This window comes from Tachyglossus aculeatus, chromosome 2 (assembly GCF_015852505.1).
Source record: "Tachyglossus aculeatus isolate mTacAcu1 chromosome 2, mTacAcu1.pri, whole genome shotgun sequence".
NCBI lineage: Eukaryota > Metazoa > Chordata > Mammalia > Monotremata > Tachyglossidae > Tachyglossus > Tachyglossus aculeatus.
The window spans coordinates 39,159,499-39,177,362 of NC_052067.1; the positions used below are offsets into that span (position 1 = coordinate 39,159,499).

General features: G+C 48.1%; 1 protein-coding gene across 1 annotated transcript in view; it reads left to right on the forward strand.

Moving 5' to 3' along the window:
• Nucleotides 1–358: 358 nt before the first annotated feature.
• The window catches only part of STARD3NL (STARD3 N-terminal like), a 73,084-nt gene continuing 55,578 nt past the window's right edge, over nucleotides 359–17,864 (forward strand). The window contains exon 1 of the mRNA XM_038742600.1: nucleotides 359–430. The gene's annotated coding sequence lies outside the window, so the exon portion shown is untranslated. The remainder of the gene's footprint in view (nucleotides 431–17,864) is intronic.

Below are 17,864 nucleotides of genomic sequence, written 5' to 3' on the forward strand. Positions count from 1 at the left end.
GACCGTCTCTCTATGTTGCCAACTTGGACTTCCCAAGCGCTTAGTACAGTGCTCTGCACATAGTAAGCGCTCAATAAATGTGATTGATTGATTGATAATAAATGCCATTATTATTATTATCATTATTATTATGCGTCGGGGCGGGGGTGCGTGCGCTCAGTGTGGAAAGGAAGGAAGGCAGGAAGGCAGGCAGGCAGGCGTTCCCCTCCCGCCCCTTCCCTCCCTCCGTCCCCCCCTCCGCCCGCCCGGACTCCGCCCCCTGTGCCGCCGCCTCCGTCTCCTCCGGCGCCGTCTCGTCCCCGGCTCCCCGGGCTCCCTGCGGCAGCCCCGCCGACCGGGATCCGGGACCCGCCCCCCGCCCCTGACCCCCCGGGGGACGAGGGGCCCGGGACCGGGCCCAGGACCAGCCGGACCCGCCGCCGCCTCCCGGGTAAGAGCCGCCGCTCCCCTCCCTTTCCCTTTCCCATCTTCCCGGCCCCTTTCCCGTTTTCCCGGCCCCTTTCCCATTTTCCCGGCCCGCCGCCTTCTCCCCCCCCGCCTCCGGGAGACGCCCCGGCCCCGGCCCCGGCCCGGGCCTCCGCCTCCTGCTGCTGCTGCCGCTGCCGGGGCCTCCGGGGCCGCCCGTAAAATCCCCAACGCCGACACCCGCCCTGCCCTGCCCTGCCCTCCCCTCCTTCCCTCCCTCCCCTTCCCCCCCTCCCCTTCCCTTCCCTCCCCTTCTTCCCTCCCTCCCTGCCCTTTCCTTCCCTCCCCTTCTTCCCTTCCTTACCCTTCTTCCTCCTTCCCTTCCCTTCCTCCCCTTGGCTCCCTTCCCCTTCAATTCCCTTCTTTCCTTCCGTTCCCTTCTTCCCTTCCCTACCCTTCTTCCTCCCTCCCTTCCCTTCCTCCCCTTTGCTCCCCCCTTCCATTCCCTTCTTCCCTTCCCTACTCTTCTTCCCTTCCCCCTTCCCTTCATCCCCTTTGCTCCCCTCCCCTTCCATTCCCTTCTTCCCTTCCCCCCTCCCTTCCCTTTCCTCCCTCCCTTTCCTTCCTCCCCTTTGCTCCCCTCCCATTCCTTTCTACCCTTCCCTCCCCTGCTTCCCTTCGCTCCCCTCCCTGTCCGTTCCCTTCCCCCCTTCCCATCTTCCCCCCTTCCCATCTTCCCCCCTTCCCATCTTCCCCCCTTCCCATCTTCCCCCCTTCCCATCTTCCCCCCTTCCCATCTTCCCCCCTTCCCATCTTCCCCCCTTCCCATCTTCCCCCTTCCCATCTTCCCCCCTTCCCATCTTCCCCCTTCCCATCTTCCCCCCTTCCCATCTTCCCCCCTTCCCATCTTCCCCCTTCCCATCTTCCCCCCTTCCCATCTTCCCCCCTTCCCATCATCCCCCCTTCCCATCATCCCCCATCTTCCCCCCTTCCCATCTTCCCTTCCCATCCCTTCTTCCCCAGCCTTCTTCCCTTCCTCCCTTCGGTCCCCTCCCTGTCCGTGCCCTTCCCATCTTCCCTTCCCATCCCTTCTTCCCCAGCCTTCTTCCCTTCCTCCCTTCGCTCCCCTCCCAGTCCGTTCCCTTCCTCCCTTCCCTTCTTCCCTTCCCATCCCTTCTTCCGTTCCCTCCCGGCCCCTTCTTTCCCCGGAGAAGCCGCATGGCCTGGTCAGTCGTGGAATTCATTCATTTATTCGTTCGTATTTATTGAGCGCATACTGTGTACAGAGCACTCTATTAATCCCCAGGGCCCAGGTTCATGCGGCCCATGCCGGCTGCGTGATCTTGGCTAAATAATAATAATAATAATGATGATAATGGCATTTGTTAAGCGCTTACTCTGTGCAAAGCACCGTTCTAAGCGCTGGGGAGGATACAGGGTGATCAGGTTGTCCCCCTGGGGCTCACAGGCTGAATCCCCGTTTTACAGATGAGGGAACTGAGGCACAGAGAAGTCAAGTGACTTGCCCAAAGTCACCCAGCCAACAAGCGTGGGATTAGAACCCGTGACCTCTGATTCCCAAGCCCGTGCCTTTTCCACTGAGCCACGTCACTTCGCTTCTCTGGGCCTCAGTCCCCTCATCCGGAAAATGGGGATTTGAGACCCAGAGCCCAATGGGGGACGGGGGCTGGGTCCATCCCGATTTGCTTGGATCCATCCCGGCGCTTAGTACGGTGCCTGGCGCGGAGGATGCAATTAACAAATACCAGCCATTATTATTATTATTATTATTATTATTATTATGTCCCAGCTACGTGTTCCTTTCGCCCTAACCCGTCCTCTCATCCCATCCTATGCATCACGTCCAGTGCGGCCAGCCCTCCCCAAATAATAATGGTATTTTTTAAGCGCTTACTGTGCGCCAAGCACTGTTCTGAGCCCAGGAGTAGATACAGGGTCATCAGGTTGTCCCACGTGGGGCTCATGGTCTTAATCCCCATTTTACAGATGAGGTAACTGAGGCCCAGAGAAGTTAAGTGGCTTGCCCAAGGGCACATAGCAGACAAGTGGTGGAGTGGAATTAGAACCCACATCCTCTGACTCCCAAACCCATACTCTTTCCACTAAGCCAAGCTGCTTCAGTAATAATAATAATTATAATAAAATACCTACCATCGTGTCCTCTAAACTCGTTTCCCTGACCAACGCTTTTTTAATGCGTCGCTCTTCCACTCCCGTAAGCACGTAATACGGTGCTCCGCACGCAGTAAGCACTCGGTAAATGCGAATGAATTCCTCTCCACCCCCATGCTAACACTATTATTCTATTTATTTATTTATTTTATTTGTACATATTTATTCTATTTATTTTATTTTGTTAATATGGTTTGTTCTCCGTCTCCCCCTTCTAGACTGTGAGCCCGTCGTTGGGTAGGGACCGTCTCTAGATGTTGCCAACTTGGACTTCCCAAGCGATTAGTACAGTGCTCCGCACACAGTAAGCGCTCAATAAATACGACTGAATGAATGAATGAATGAATCCCGGCTCCTCACCTGTGGTATTTTTGTTTTGCCACCCCACTCCCACATTGCCCTTTACCTTATTGCTTCACCTGTTGCTCCCCGCACCCCCGTCTTCTTGCTGTTTCCTGACCATCCCCATCTGCGTTGTCATTCCTCTGACCCCTTTCATTCTTTTAAATGTTGAGGAATCCACCCATTTAGGGATCCTGGGGGCCCCGGGACTAATACAATTGAATGAATGAATGAATGAATGAATGAATAAATAATTGACAAAGTAGAGTATTTTACCTAAACGCGTGATACGTTGAAATGGCCTTCGGTTGGGTAGGGACCGTCTCTGTGTTGCCAACTTGTACTTCCCAAGCGCCTAGTACAGTGCTCTGCACACAGTAAGCGCTCAATAAATACGATTGAATGAATGAATGAATAAACCCCCTTCCCAACCTGCCTCTCTTGTTAGGGTCCAGTGCTCCAGAGGCCCTGGCAATTGAAGAACCCTAGGAATTAAACAATCGAGGTCAGAGTCAGTCAGTGAGCTCTTGCTTCTCTTTTTGTTGTGCTGTTTGCTCCTACTTGGCTTGTTGATGTTATTTAATGATGTTTCCCAAAACATTCTCTCCCAGGGACCCATCTGAATTGTTTGTGACCCCAAGTGCTTCCTGACTGGAGGAGCTGTATCTGTTCTGATCAATCAGCCGGTATTTATTGAATGCTCACTGTCTGCGTGGCAGATACGAAGCACGTGGCAGAGGACAATACAGTAGAAGCGGTGGAATGATCTCTGCCCTCAAGGAAAGAACAATCTTGCATTAAGTAGGTTGTCAGCCTAGTCATGTAATTTCAGACTCTGGGCTTAAACAGAAGGCGGAGCTACCTGTGCATGCATTCATTCATTCATTCATTCATTCAATCGTATTTATTGAGCACTTACTGTGTGCAGAGCACTGTACTAGGCGCTTGGGAAGTACAAGTCGGCAACATATAGAGACGGTCCCTACCCAACAGCGGGCTCACAGTCTAGAAGATGCAGAGGTTTGATGGTACTGCCTATCTCCCACTGCCAGGCACCTCAACTCTGGGAAATGCCGGTTTTCCCAGGATATGGTGTTTGTGGGTTCCAGGGAATGCTCCGTCTGACTCAGTGAAAAAGCACCGGGATGATGTCAGGAGTGAGCGGAGAAGTTACCGCACCATCTTGCCGTCAAATGGGAAGATCATTCCAGACCTCTGTGATAATTTCAGTTGAGCAGGCTGAAATCTAAATTCTCCATTACTTAATGCGGGAGGATTTGGGTCTGGGTAGTTCAGGTATCCCCTTGAAAACCAGGTTGGGGGTCAGTTAGGTTTTTGCTTTTTTCTGAAAGCAGTGACCTTTCGGTTTCTGGTTTGGATCGATCACGCCCTGGCTGTGGAGACCTTAGGATGTGCCCAAACCGTCAGTGAGGCCTCTCCTTGATTATTTGAATGTGCTAGTAAAAAGGATTAGGTAGTTTAAGGATTGCTGAAAATTAGTTGTTGTCAAGTGCTGAGGAGGCAGTATTTTAAGAAATCTGCTGATGATCTAAGAATATGCCGTATTTTTTCGTGGCCTGTTGTTTTTTGAGCAGTCTGAGTGCAGAGCGCTGTAGTAAACGCTTGGGAGAGTGCAGTACAATGGAGTTGGTAGACATGATCCCTGCCCTCAAGGAGCTTACGATTTAGTTAAAGAGCTAGGGTTTGAAATCTTTCAGACCTCCTGAATATATGGAAAAAAAACCCAACCCTTATTTTTCTGAGTGGCCTTATTTGAAATAAATTCAATTGTATTTATTGAGCACTTACTGTGTGCAGAGCACTGTAAATCAATCATCACCCAACGGGTGTAATCACTGAGTGCCTAGCATGTGAAAAGCACCGTCCAAAGCACTCGGGAGTCTCCTGCAGAAGCCAATCATAGGTTCCGTGCCTTTAAGAAACTCACTATCTTAAGGAGATGAAGTGACAAAAACTATTTCAAGTAGTGTGCGTAGGAAGATAGAGCCCAGAGTGGTTCGGTTATATCAGAATGAAGTAGCGGAACAGGTAATAGAATACACAAATCCAAAGAAAAAATGTGCATGCCGACGTTCAAGGAGAGCCTTGAAGCTAATTGTGAGAAGTTTTTGCTTGATGAAGAAGGAAATGGTCGGCCGTCAGTTTTCGAAAAGCGGTGGAGAGGGTGGAGGCAGGGAAACCAATGAGGAGGCTGATAAAATAGTGTAGCTTTGATCTGACAAGAATTTGGACCAGGGTGGTAGCCGTTCGGATGGAAAGGAAGGGTCAGAATCAGGAAATGTCACATTAGGAAGAACCAGCAGGATTTAGCAGGGTTGAGCGAACCGGAGCAATTGGTCAACTACATACAGGGAAATCGGAAACTGAAGGGTAACTTCTTCCGTAATATTTCTTACTCCACCTTCCTGTTACTCTGCTGTCTGGATTCAGGTTGATCAGCCTTCACTTGAGAAGATGATGAAATCGTTCTTCATTCATTCATTCAATCAATCATCATCAATCGTATTTACTGAGTGCTTACTATGTGCAGAGCACTGTACTAAGCGCTTGGGAAGTACAAGTTGGCAACATATAGAGACAGTCCCTGCCCAGCAGTGGGCTCACAGTCTAGAAGGGGGAGATCGTATTGGGCGCTTACTGTGTGCAGAACACTGTACTAAGCGCTTGGGAAGGACAAGTCGGCAACATATAGAGACGGTCCCTGCCCAACAACGGGCTCACAGCCTTTCAAGTTCTTAGCAAGCACTGAACAAATACCATAATTAAGAAACCACTCTGGGGCCGGAGATCTGGGGCAGCCTGCCTCTTGATAGTCTGCTGGTGGGGTTTTAATCTAAGATTTTTCTGTTGAGAAGCAGCGTGGTTCGGTGGAAGAGCACGGGCTTTGGAGTTAGAGGTCATGGGTTCAAATGCCGGCTCCGCCAGTTGTCAGCTGTGTGACTTTGGGCAAGTCACTTAACTTCTCTGTGCCTCAGTTACCTCATCTGGAAAACGGGGATGGAGACTGTGAGCCCGCCGTGGGACAACCTGATCACCTTATAACCTCCCCAGCGCTTAGAATAGTGCTTTGCACATAGTGAGTGCTTAATAAATGCCATCATTATTATTATTATCATTATTGCTTTGCTCTCTGTGGGGCTGAAAGTTCGCCATCATTCAGTGGTATCTACTGAGCGCTTACTATGTGCAGAGCACTGTACTAAGCGCTTAGGGGAGCAGAATACAATAATAAACAGACACGTTCCTTGCCGGCCAATCAATCAAGGCATTTATCGAGCGCTTATTGTGGGTAGAGCTGTACTAAGCGCTTAGGAGAGTACAGTGCAACAGAGTTGGTAGGCACGTTCCCTGCTCTCTGACGGTCCGGGAGGGTCTGCTTTGCCAACTTCTCCAAGGGTGGAGGAATGTCTACACTGGACAAGACGTATTCTTTATTCAGGCACATTACCTCAATTGGGTAATTTATCAACATAAAGATGAGATTAGTTATAGAGGAAATTGTGCTGGCTGAAAATATCAGTAGGTTGGAGAGGGATTTGGGTAATTTCAAAATCTGGAGGTGCATAACAGGTCTCTAAAGGGAAGATTAGAGGTTCACAGGGAAGTGTTAGCTTTATTAACCATGGTATCTACCCATGGGGATGGCTGTCAGGAAACGTAGCCATCCCACTGTTTCTCCAAGCATCCTATCGAACCAGTAGGAAATAAAACCATGATCTTATAGGACCACAGTTTGAATCCAGTATTGGTGGTCCTTGGAATTACAACAAAATCCGTTCCTGAAAACTGGGTCGTTAAGAGAAACATAGGTCAGAAACGACTTTATATATGTGGAATTGCGTACTGACCCAAGATTGGATACTCGATTTTAACTGGATACTCTATTTTTTTAAAAAATTATATTTTTATTTTTATGAAATTACCCAGGATTGTGTACTCTGTCAAGGCTAGATGAGTCTCCTAGTTACATTGATGGATTTATAGTGAGTCAGAGAAGTTCCAGAACAGAGTGGCAGACTTTCACTTCTTTGGGAGAAAATATGAACATTTTGACCCTCCTTGGTGACTTTGCTTGGCAATCAGTAACCTCCCCCTTTCCTCTTTCCCAGGCCTCTCCCACTCTTTTCTCCCCACCCCGCTTGGTTTTTAAAATTCTTCCTTCATTTTCCCCTGTCCCGGGTGCTAGTGCCATAAAGGAGATTAGTGTTTTAAAGTGAAACAGGCTCTTCTTTACTCGCAGCCTCTGGAGTTGAGGATTGCCTGAAGCAGTACTCTTACCTTCTGACCGACTTTTACGTTCAGAACGCTACCACCAAGGTAGTAGCAGGAAGGGTGCCGAACCGTTAGATGATAAATTCCACAATCAGATGGCAAAGTCCTTGAGAAGAGGGACATGACCCACTTCTTATTTGGTAATTTCCCACGGTTCTCCTCCCCACGTCTTTTCTCCCGGCTAATTGTGTTCCTGCTGGGACGGCGCGTGAGCAGGGGTGGCAGATTAACTAGGCAGTGCAAGCAAGAATTTTATATACTAAACCCGTCCATGGCCAAGTGGCTAAGGCATTATAGATCAGCAGATGGTTGCCAGGGCGGCCTCGTGGGAAGCCACTGTCATCTTTGCCGCCCATGTTAACCAGCTATCTGTGGGATTCCTGCTGAATCTGTTTACAACCCCAGATCCCCAAGGTGGTTCTTTGGTTTACCGAAGCTTGCTGTGGACAGGGAACGTGTCTACCAACTGTTATTGTAGTCTCCCAATGCTCGGCACGCAGTAAGCGCTCAATAAATACGACTGATTGGTGGATTGATAGAAACTTTCACCATCAGTGGCGTATACCCAACAAGCACGCCCCTCTTTCAGGCTACTTTCATGTCTTCCAGATGTATCGTCGTGTACTCTCGAGTGCTTAGTTTATTCTCCCAAGTGCCCGCTCCCAAGCTCTGCACATACAGTAAGTGGCAAATAAATGCCGCTGATGGATTCATTGTTTTACCCCACTGCCCCTTGAGATGTGGGTTGGGACTCTGCAACGGAGGGGGTTAGCGAGAGGGGTCGTGAGCCACTCAATACGTAGTGTTGATGAGGATGAATTCAAAAGGAAAAATCACTGGATGCCCCCACAGTAAATCAGTAGTCCGTATTGTAAGTAACATAAAGGAAACTTTTGCCGATTTCAATGTTTAAATCAGCAGTTCTCATTTAAGAAATTGAGCAGACCAAATCACCATCCCATTAGAGGGTAAGTTACAGGAGGGAAGGGACTGAGCCTTCAGTTTGCACTGTACTCTCCTAAATGCCGAGTGAGGAGCTCTCTACCAAGTAGCACCTCAGTAAATACTACTGACGATGATGGTGATTAGATTAAGATTTTAGAAATCAAAGGCTCGCAGTCCTGTCGTGGTTCTTGATAGATGAATAGAGGAAGGCATCAGTGGATGAAATGCTGGGAGAATTCATTTGCAGCAAGAAAGACATCTTATTTGAGGAAGGGGCAGCTTTGCCCCTGTGTGAAGTGTACATAGGGCAGGGTGCTTTTGTGAAGGACGGTATTTTAGACCCCGCTGTGATTCTGAAGAGTCATTGTCTGGCGAATGTAAATCAGTCTGACTCATCCGATGCATTTTTCTTGGCCCAACTTCAAGAAAGCTTAATATAGGGAGTTCGGTCTTAAAACTCAGACAGCAGTCAGCCGAAAGCAGAGAGCATCGTGGTCTGTAACCTTTTTATTAGTTTTCATTACAAGCTTTTTAGGTAGACAGGATTTCTCAATCTCCATTTTATAGGTGTGAAAATAGAGGCACGGTCGGGTTAAGTAACCAGTCAAAGGTCACAAAGAAAGTAAATGATACATCGGGATTAAGTCTTAGTTGCTTAGACCTCTCAACCACCTGGTTTCTCACATGGCTAATGGTGCTGAAAAATGTTTTTTTTTTTACTGCCTCAACAGTTAGCCCTGGGGGTCTTAATAATATTAGTAGTAGTGGTACTTGTTAAGTGCTTACTGTTCTAATCGCTGGGATAGATACAAGTTAGTCAGGTTCATTCATTCACTCAAACGTTTATTGAGCACTTACTGTGTGCAAAGCACTGTACCAAGCACTTAACAGTCGCTGTCCCACTTGGGGCTCAAATTCTTAATCCCCATTTTACACGAGGGAACGGGGCCCAGAGAAGTGAAGTGACTTGCCCAAGGCCAACTTGTTGCCAACTTGTACTTCCCAAGCGCTTAGTATAGTGCTCTAAACACGGTAAGCGCTCAATAAATACGATTGAATGAATGAAAGGCCACACCCCCAAGACTCCCGGAGCCAGCGGCAGGCAAGGGTGGCTGGGGGTCGGGGGTCTCACGGTCGTCTGTGTTGCTTGGGCAGCGATTTAGCAGGTGACGTATATGATGGTAAAACCCCAGTAATCTTAAAACAGATACCCGGTCTCCAGTGACAAAAAGTGGAAATTACTGGGGCTGAAAGAGGGGTGAAAAATTATTGGGGGACTCGCTTGTCGGTGAGACTAAAGTCTATCTGGGCGCCTAAAAATTTGGCCTCAGGTCCCTCCTCATCATCCCACCCCTCTGAGGCAGCTCTGAAGGTCTATCTGCCCACCGGAGCCGAGAATGGGTAGAAGCCGACAGCCCCTCTGCGTCTCGTTTCTGACCCAGGCAAGGAGTAATACGGCTGTCAGCTAATGTTTTTGGATTGGAGGAGGTGAATGTACTAGCCCAAGTGCTTACTATGTGCCAAGCCCTGTTCTCAGCACTGGGGTAGATACACGTTAATCAGGTTGATTAATGAGAAATTTTGTTGCTCTGGAATCAAACAATCCATCAATCAGTGGTATTTATTGAGCACGTACTCTTGAGGAGCTCGGGAGAGTACGATACAACAGAATCAGCGGTCACGTTCCCTGCCCCAAAGCGAGCTTTCGGTCTAGAGGGGAAATGATAACTTTCAAAATGATTTCCTGGCCCCGAGGATTTTTTCTGAATATTTGTCCAGACCTGAGGTGAGGAGTTCTATTGCATACCCTTCAAGAGCTTGATATTTCAAGGATCAAAAATTAGACACCAGGCCACATCATCCAGATCACATGTCCTGAAGCCAGGGAGGTTGAGTCACGTGCCTAGAGAAAAGTTTGGGGTCTGAAAAACAGACCAAGGGGTAATCAGGAAGGAAATTATGGGTACGTTGACCGGACGCAGAAGGCAGATTGGCCGCAGAGAGAGCGATTGAGAGAGAGCGAGTGTGCGGGGTTGGGGAAAATGGAAGGTATTACTGGGGAAACCAAGCCACCACAGCAGGCTTGAATTCTGCAAGCGATAGCAGGTGGTTGGGGAAAGTGGAAGGAGTGTGGGGAAAATGGAAGGAGCGTTGGGGAAAATGGAGCGAACGTGCGGGGTTGGGGAAAATGGAAGGTATTACTGGGGAAACCAAGCCACCACAGCAGGCTTGAATTCTGCGAGCGATGGCAGGTGGTGGCTATAAACAGGTCAGGCTAGAGACTGTGGGGATATTGAGGTGGCCTAGTTCCTACCTAGGCAGGGCAGGTCAGCGAGGGCCAGAATCAGTCAGTCGGCAGTATTTTTTGAATGTTTACTCTGTGCAAAGCAGTGTCCTAAACACTTGAGAGAATGCAGTACAGCAGACACCATCCCTGCCCTCAGGAAACTTACTGTGCACAAAGCATTTGGGAAAGTACAGTAGATGAAATAGACGTAATCCCTGCCCTCAAGGAGCATCAAGTCTCCCGCGTTCTCAGCACGGTAGAGGAAGCGGACACGATTTACTAGGACAGAGACGACGGTGGGATAGGACAGAAGGACAAGGACCGTCCAGGAAGGTTGAGGGGAAATGGGAGGTGGGAGGAGGCTCTCCCTCCTCTCACCCCCCTGAGGAACCAGCCCACTGCAGGGCTGGCCTCTCCCTGGCACGCCCATCCAGGTGATGGAGTCTGCTATCAATCATCAATCGTATTTATTGAGCGCTTACTATGTGCAGAGCACTGTACTAAGCGCTTGGGAAGTACAAATTGGCAACATATAGAGACAGTCCCTACCCAACAGTGGGCTCACAGTCTAAAAGGGGGAGACGGAGAATCGTAAAGGTCGGGTGAGCCTCGGTCCAATCACAAAGACTCTGGAACCGAGAACCTGCGGGAAGCGCTAGAACAGTGCTTTGCACATAGTAAGTGCTTAATAAATGCCATCGTTACAGTGCTCTGCGCACAGGAAGTGCTCAGTAAAGACGATTGAATGAATGAATGAAAGTGCTTAGGGGGTACGAATTCAGGTACAGAGGTGACTCAGAAGGGAAGAAGAGCATTCATTCATTCATTCAATGGTATTTATTGAGCGCTTACTGTGTGCAGAGCACTGTACTAAGCGCTTGGGAAGTCCAAGTTGGCAACATACAGAGACGGTCCCTACCCAAAGGCGGGCTCACAGCCTAGAAGGGGGAGACCGACAACAAAACAAAACATATTAACAAAGTAAAGTAGTAAATCTGTACAACACCTGGGGAGATTAGGATTAGGTGGGGAAATGAGAGACCTTCTAGACTGTGAGCCCACTGTTGGGTAGGGACCATCTCTAGATGTTGCCAACTTGGACTTCCCAAGCGCTTAGTACAGTGCTCTGCACACAGTAAGCGCTCAATAAATACAATTGAATGAATGAATGAATGAATGAACAGACTGGCGGGCAGAGCCAAAGAACCTAAGGTCCTTGCTCATCTATCACAGCACGGACCTAGTGGGAGGAGGCCGGGCCTGATAGTAGACCTGGGTTCTAATCCCTGCTCTTCCACCTGTCCGCTGTGTGACTTTGGGCGAGTCGCTTCACTTCTCTGTGCTTCTGTGCTTATTTATTTTACTTGTACATATCTATTCTATTTTATTTTGTTAATATGTTCGGTTTTGTTCTCTGTCTCCCCCTTCTAGACTGTGAGCCCACTGTTGGGTAGGGACCGTCTCTAGATGTTGCCGACTTGGACTTCCCAAGCGCTTAGTACAGTGCTCTGCACACAGTAAGCGCTCAATACATACGATTGATTGATTTTAAGAAATTGATTAGGGTGCTAGAGGTTTGCATAACGCAACTCACACTCTTTCCTGTTCCTGCCGGGCCACGGATGAGTAGGTCGGCAAGGGCATTGCGAGATGCTCACCGTCATTTTATGCCCACAAGCCACTTGCGGCCAAACCGACTGTGGCTTGGCGTCAGTGCCGTGCCATGGACCAGCAGGCAGGTACCGGAGTAGCCGCCTCAGTAGCCCCGTACACATTCACTCACAGATTCTCACACACAGGCGTGCACAGCCTAGCCTAGTGGATAGAGCTCAGGCCCGGGAGTCAGAAGGACCCAGGTTCTCATCGTGGATCCTCCACTTGCCAACCGTGTGACCTTGGTTGAGTCACTTAACTTCTCTGTGCCTCAGTCCCCTCTTCTGTAAAATCGAGATTAAGACTAGGAGCCCCGTGTGTGACAGGGACTGTGTCCAACCCAATTAGCTTGCATCTACCCAGTGCTCAGAACAGTGCTTGGCACATAGTAAGCGCTTAACAAATACCATCATTAGTATTATTATTATTATTATCATCACATCCACTCGGATAAAAACACGCAGACCCATCGGCTTCAGTAGTGAGTAGCCTGCCGGAGCCTGGGATGTTGGGCTCCCCAGCTCTGTAGGCTGCCCTGGACACTTGGTACGGTGCTAAGCGCTTAGTACAGTGCTCTGCACATAGTAAGTGCTCAATAAATACGATCGAATGAATGAATGCAGTCGCACACCGTATTGTGCCAAACGGCCTGTTGCGGTGAAGCCATACGAGACCACATTAAACCTCTTCAGAGTCTCATTGGTAAAATCCAAAGTATGGCCCATCTCTCTGAAGCTTTGAGTCAAGGTATTTTTGTTCTTCTTATTAAATTTAAATGCTCAGAAAGCATCCCTGTTTTTCCTCTCACCGCCGCGTGCTGCAGTGGTTCACTAGTGACCTGTGCTGAATTCAGTTGTGGTATTTAAGCACATGCTATGTGCCAAGCACTGTACTAAGTACAGGGGGAGATATAAAATAATCAGAGTGAACACAATCTGTGTCCCTCATGGGGCCTACTGTTTCAATAGGGGGAAGAACAGGTGTTGAATTCCCATTTTACAGATGAGGAAACAGCCACAGAGAAGTAAACTCGTCTCTAGACTATAATCTCTTTGTGGGCAGGGAAGCTGTCTGTCAACTCTGTTATTACTGTACTCTCCCAAGCGCTTAGTGGAGTGATCTGCATGCAGTAAGTGCTCAATAAATACCACGAATGATGAAGGGAGGTGACTTGCTGCCCAAGGCCACATAACAGGGAAGTGGCAGAACCGGAACTTGAACCCAGATCCCCTGACTTTCAGGCCTGTGCTCTTTCCACTAGGCCACCATACTAAGGTGCGCCTGGACCACTGATTCTGTTGCTAACACTCCCTTTCTATTTTTCCTTCCAAGTTTCTCTTTCATCTCTGCTTTGTTCCTCTCTCTAACATTTGAGGACTTACACTTTCTCTTTCTGGCTCCGAACACTTCAACCCCCGTAGCCTGCAGAGTCTGCTGACGCCTTCCTTTCCTGTCATCCTTTCCTCTCCCCAGCAGCGTCTTTGGCACTTGACCTCCTGGAAGATCCAATTTTTGAAAAGTCCGCTGCGGTTTCTGCCTCATCTTTTTCCTTCCCTTTCCCTTCAGTCTTTTTCCTTCCCTTTCACCTAAGTTTTCTGCATAGTCTACCGAGTCCTCTGAGACGGACAGAATGACCTTGGGGACGGCTGAGAAGGTTCTGCTTCTGCCCGGACGTCTTTGGCTCTTCTTGGGGAGTACCAGAGGGACAGGCGAGGTGCCTCAGCAGAGAAATAAGCCTTCCCTCGGGTAGGAGGGTCTCTGAAGGAGGGGCAGGGGACGAGATAGGGGTTCCGTAGCCACTTCTGGAGGATTCTAGCTTTCTATCCATTCCATAATGTACGCCGAAGGCCAAAACACAACTCCTTGTCTTCCCATTTCATTCAATCATTTTTATTCAGCGCTTACTGTGTGCAGAGCAGTGTACTGAGAGCTTGGGAGAGTACAATCCAACCATAAACAGACACATTCCCTGCCCACAACCAGCCCAAACCCTGTCTTCGCTCTGACCTTCGCATCACTGAGGACAGCACCATCCTCCCTGTTTCACAAACTCATAACTCTGGCGTTTTCCTCGACTCACCTCTCCATTGGACCCACATATTCAATCTGTCACCAAATTCTGTGGGTTCAGCCTTCACAACAATGCTAAAATCTGCCCTTTCCTCTCCAAGCTGCTACCACGTTAATCCATGCATTTATCCTAATCCAACCTTGATTACTGCATCAGCCTCCTTGCTGACCTCCTTGCCTCCTGTCCCTCCCCTCTCTGGCCAAATACTTCATTCTGCTGCCTGGCTCATTTTTCTACCCAAATAATAATAATAATAATGATAGCATTTATTAAGCGCTTACTATGTGCAAAGCACTGTTCTAAGCGCTGGGGAGGTTACAAGGTGATCAGGTTGTCCCCTGGGGGGCTCACAGTCTTCATCCCCATTTTACAGGTGAGGTAACTGAGGCACAGAGAAGTGAAGTGACCTGCCCAAAGTCACACAGCTAGCAACTGGCGGAGTCGGGATTTGAACCCATGAACTCTGACTCCAAAGCCCGTGCTCTTTCCACTGAGCCATGCTGCTTCTCTGACCCAAACCGTTCAGGCCATAATTTCCCCAGTCCTCCAGAACCACCAGTGGTTGCCCATCCGCCTCCATCAAACAGAAACTCCTTATCATAAACTTTAAAGCACTCAAACAGAATGCCCCGCTCCTATTCATTCAGTCATATTTATTGAGTGCATACTATGTGCAGAGCACTGTACTAAGCGCTTGGGAAGTACAGGTCGGCAACATATAGGGACGGTCCCTACCCAACAGCGGGCTCACAGTCTAGAAGGGACTTACCTACCTTACCTTATTGATTTCCTATTACAACCCAACCCACACACTTCACTCCTCTAATTCCAGCCTATTCCCTGTGCCTTGATCTCATCTATCTCGCCGCCAACCTCTCATCCACATCCTGCCTCTAGCCCAAAACGCCCTCCCTCTTCATAGCTGACAGACGATCACTCTCCGCACTTCCAAAGCCTTATTAAAAACACATTTTCAAGAGGCCTTCACTTCATCTTCTCCCACTCATGCGTCACACTTGCCTTTGGATTTGCCCCCTTTATTCACCTCTTCCTCAGTCCCACAGCACTAATGTACACATCTGTAATTTTCTTTATTGATATTAATGCCTGTCTTCCTCTCTAGACTGTAAGCTCTTGTGGACAGGGAATGCGTCTACCAACTCAGCTATATTGTACTCTTTTAAACGCTTAGTGCGGTGCACACAATAAGCACTCAGTAAATACAATTGATTGTAGACCTAAGGAGACAACTTGTGGTCTCAGCATCATAACTAAAACCTAAATTTCAGTGTCAAAATGTCTGGAGCTGGATGCTATTTTTGTCTCTTTTTTTATTTATTATTTTAATGGATTAGGTTTTGAAAGGTTAGGAAAGTGCTCAAAAACAGAGCCGACATGGAGTTTAGATGAAAAGTCCCTAGCTGAGGGAAATTTGCTTGTAATAACGCTGCCCCGTCATCCTCTCTAATGGTATGGTGCCTGCTTGGACACCAGCCAGGAGTAGCTGGTTCACTTTGGGAATTAGCTCATGCTCTTTTCCCCCCTGTAATCAAGAAAGCACTTAGGTTACATCCTTGAGCCTCGTCCGATTCTGAGAGATACATCATAAGATGAAGTCATTTAGTCTGTAACGACGACGTAGTTGAGAATTGTGCTTTATCTTCAAAGAATGAAAAATAGTGACTTTGTGCAACCTGTGAAATTATGATAGGGCTCACGAAAGTCTATATACCAAGCAGAGGAAGGGTGGCATTCATTTTTCTCTGGAAGGTTTGTTCTCTTTCTCGTATTTCCTCACAAGTCCGTCCCTTTTATTAGCAGTCGATCCGTCAGGTGACCATAACGTGTTTGCGTTTCAAAGGGAGAAAGCTCTGCGGTACCGGAAAATCTGGATTGGTTTGTTTCAGCAGGGTCCTAGAAATTTTAACTTGGGTCGACGGGAGCTGGGGAGACGGGAGAAGGGGGCTCCTACCTGTCACTGTGGAGACCCCCCTCAGCATGCGTGGGCCCAGGATCGTAAAAAGACATCACCCAAGAAGAGCAGTGTGGCCTAAGAGAAGCAGCATGGCCTAGTGGATAGAGCAAGGGCCTGGGAATCAGAAGGACCTGGGTTCCAATCCTGCCTCTTGTCTGCTGCGTGACCTTGGACAAGTCACTTCTCTTTTCTGGGCCTCAGTTACCTCACCTGGAAAATGGGGATTAGGACCGCGAGCCCCGTGGAATTTGGCCCAACCTAGCCCAGCACAAAGTACAGTGCTGGAACGTAGTAAGCACTTAACAGATATCATTAAAAAAAAACCCCTCAGATGCTTTGAGAAATAGGGAGGATTCGTAGTTTAGAAGTTAATACCATATTTTACAGAGGGCCTAGTGGGACCCTACAGTCTATGCAGGGGGGATTTTAAAGACGACCTCATTCCTTCAAAGCCTTATTGAAGACACATCTCCTCAAGAGGCCTTCCCTGACTAAGCCCTCATTTCTTCTTTTCCCACTCCCTTCTGCGTCACCCTGACTTGCTCCCATTATTCATCCCACCCCCATAGCACTTATGTACATTTCTAAAATGTATTTGTTTAGATTAATGTCCGTCTCTTCCTCTGGACTGTAAGCTTATTATGGGCAGGGAATTCAATTATATTTATTGAGCACTTGGTGCACAGCAATGTGTCAGTTATACTGTTGTGTTGTACTCTCCCAAGCACTTAGTACAGTGCTCTGCACACAGTAAGTGCTTAATCAATACAGCTGATTGATTACTGCCTCTCAAGGCGCTTGACGTCTTTTGAGGGAGTCAGGATTTTAAAAAAAATAGACAAGCATAAATGGCCTCACCCAGTAGACACAAGACAGATGGCAGAAACGTATGTTTGTGAATGAGAAAAGAGTACAAATGGCAAACGCCAAATATTAATCTAGAGGAGCACAAAGGATGGGAATAACTACAGTTGTGTGACTGGAAGATTAAAGTCATTTTCCATTCAGTGAGGATTGGAAAGCATAAAATGTATTAGATTGTCCAAACCAGGCCACCAAACCCCTACCCTAATTCTCTGCCCCCTACCCTTGGGACAAATTTATAAATCTCACTGACACCCAATAATATTTATGAGTGTCACTATGTACAGGCATTGCTCTACGTCTGCTCTAAGCACTTTATAGTAGAGAATGTAGAGAAGACAAGATTCCTGAGTTCAAGAAGCTGGATTTTCAAGAATCAATCAATGGTATGAATTACTTATTAATTACTGTGTGCAGAGCCCTGTACTTGGGAGAGGACATTGTAACAGAGTTGGTAGATGCGTTCCCTGGCCCCAGTGAGCTTAGAGTTTAAAGAGGGAAACGGATCTGAATATAAATGAATAAGAATGAATTTCACACCCACTCAACCAACATCCAGCAACTGACTGAATTTCCGGACTGTAAGCCTGTTGTGGGCAAGGACCGTGTTTACCAACTTTGTTCTGTTGTACTCTTCCAAGCACTTAATTCAGTGGTCTGCGCACTGTAAGCGCTCAATAAATATGATTGATTGAACCCAGACTTAACCTAATTAACCCCAAAGGGAAAGATTTTCTTTAAGCGACCAAGTGTCTGGAGCTTTTCCCACTTCAAAACGAGGTGATGTGAGTGATTGAGGTCATTGACGTGAAAGAGTCGCAATTAAAAGTCCTGTA